This window comes from Helianthus annuus, chromosome 15 (genome assembly GCF_002127325.2).
Source record: "Helianthus annuus cultivar XRQ/B chromosome 15, HanXRQr2.0-SUNRISE, whole genome shotgun sequence".
Lineage (NCBI taxonomy): Eukaryota > Viridiplantae > Streptophyta > Magnoliopsida > Asterales > Asteraceae > Helianthus > Helianthus annuus.
This window is the reverse complement of record NC_035447.2, coordinates 91,558,806-91,561,212: the sequence shown is the minus strand read 5'-3', so window position 1 is coordinate 91,561,212 and position 2,407 is coordinate 91,558,806. Positions and strand designations below refer to the sequence as shown.

General features: G+C 24.4%; 1 long non-coding RNA gene across 1 annotated transcript; it reads left to right on the top strand.

Moving 5' to 3' along the window:
* The first annotated feature begins 483 nt into the window (after positions 1–483).
* On the top strand, positions 484–1,854 carry LOC110881831. The gene is made up of 3 exons (XR_002559907.1): positions 484–523; positions 1,487–1,560; positions 1,812–1,854. It is a non-coding gene; the product is annotated as an uncharacterized LOC110881831 (long non-coding RNA).
* Positions 1,855–2,407: the final 553 nt, after the last annotated feature.

Below are 2,407 nucleotides of genomic sequence, written 5' to 3'. Positions count from 1 at the left end.
TGCTTTTAGGTTTTGTAAATTGGTGTTGTTTAATGATGTGGCATACGGAATGTTATTAGTTTTATGTTTCTCTGAGTTGACTGATTTTTGAGAGCTTCTGGTTATCAATCAATTTGTTTCAATGCAATATGTAAGCTTTTAGTTTGTTGTTGATGATGATATGTTTTGATTTTGTCCGATGTTTTTTGATTGTGTTGATGAAGATTTACAGTGGTCTGATATTTTTTCATCCGGTATAATGTATTTGTCTTCGGAATATTGATTTTGTTTCTAAAAAAATAAATATTTTTTTTATTTTTTTAAACCGTTTCTTTTTATTTTTGGATTTGGAAGTTTCTCAATTGATTAAATTATCTTTTAAAGCTTATTGATTGTTGATTTAGGAATATTGATTGTTTTTCTATAAATACTTTACCGTTTTATTTTTTTAAAAACCTTCATATATATTTTTCAGATATGCATCCCTTGCACAACAGTCCTTCTTTTTTTAAAGCTTATTGATGAAGATGACCCGATATTTTTGGTACGTTTATGTGTATTCTAATTACTAATCATATTTTAAGTAAACTGATATTTATCTTTTTTTTTCATTTTCTTTTAAACTTATAGCAAATAAATGGTGATTTATATTTAGTATGATAATTTATGGCATTGGATGTTAGTGATATAATTTTCAGAATTCAAATTTTAAATTTTAAATTTTGAATTTTGAGGTTTCTATTTTAAATTTTAAATTTAAAATTTTGAGCAATTTTAAATTTCGTTAGTGATTTATTTTTAGTATGATAATTTTGCGGAATTAAGGTTTTTGTTTCTATAAATAAATGGTGTTACGTTTTTTGAAACCTCAAATTTAAAATTTTAAGGTTTCTATTTATATTTCCGGAATTTAAATTTTAAATTTTAAATTTTGAGCAATTTTAAATTTCGTTAGTGATTTATTTTTAGTATGATTATTTTCCGGAATTAGGGTTTCTATTTATATTTCCGGAATTCAAATTTTAAATTTAAAATTTTGAGCAATTTTAAATTTCGTTAATGTTTTTTTTTGAAACCTCAAATTTAAATTTTAGTGATTTATTTTTAGTATGATAATTTTTCCGGAATTAAGGTTTCTATTTAAATTTTAAATTTAAAAGTTTTCCATTAATGTGTTTCATTTTAAATTTCGAATATGTAAATTGAATTTAAATTTGAAATGTTAGACTTTCCTAATAAGTTTGCTTGATTTACGGGATTGGATATTAGTGATTTGATTTTCAGATTTTAAATTTTAAATTTTGAAGTCAATCATTATTTTAAATTTAAATTTTGAAGTAAACCATTATTGTGTTTGATTTTAAATTTTGTATGATTTGAAATCTTGATTTTTTATGAGATGCTTTGACTATATTATTTGTAATTTTAGGGATGCTTCGAGTCTTTGACTATTGTTTTTGCACTCGAGTTGCATATCTCACAAACTTTTTGTGTTTTGTAATTCTAGGTGAAGAGCTTCTTTCAGACTCCTTCCCCTACAAGGAACTATTGAATGGGTTCCTATGAGAAGTTGAAGAAAAGGTATATCTTGCACTGTTTTGTGAGTTATAATTTTTTGTATTTTAGTCATAATTTTTGTATTTAATTAGTTTTTAATTCTTTAAATATGTCTTTAATTTCTTTTTAAATCTGTTTTTGTTTCTATAAATAGATTAGTGTTGTTAAAGATAATTTTTGTATTCGAAATTATGATTTGGTTTATGTAAATAGACATTGTTTCTATAAATAGATTACCGTTATATTTTTTTAAACAATGGTTACTTACTTTGCAGTTATGGATAATGAAAACAACGCTCCTTCGTTATTAAAGTCGATTGAGGACTATGATCCTATATTTTTCGAATTGTTCGTCGACCAAAGACAGGTTAGTTCAGTTTTGTTGGTGTTGTTTGTTTTTTGATATGTATAGTCTTTCTTTTTTATTTTTCTCTTTAGGTGTTAATTTGAAATTTTATGTGATTATCTTTTGAAGTTCTTATGGTTTGTTTTGTGAGTTATAATTATTTGTATTTAGTTATGATTTTTGTAGTTAGTTAATTATTAATTCTTTAAAGATGTCTTTAATTTCTTTTTAAAGTTGTTTTTGTTTCTATAAATAGATTAGTATTGAGATGATTTTTGTATTCAAAATTATAATTCGGTTTATGTAAATAGACTTTGTTTCTATAAATAGATTACCATTATATTTTTTTTAAAACAGTGGTTACTTCCATTGTAGTTATGGATCATGAAAACAACGCTCCTTCGTTGTTAAAGTTGATTGGGGACTATGATCCTATATTTTTGGTGTAGGATCGGTTTCAGACCCGAACGAGTCAATCAGAAGAGTTTATCTCTAAACGAACGGCGGAAACAGACGTGTAGAGCT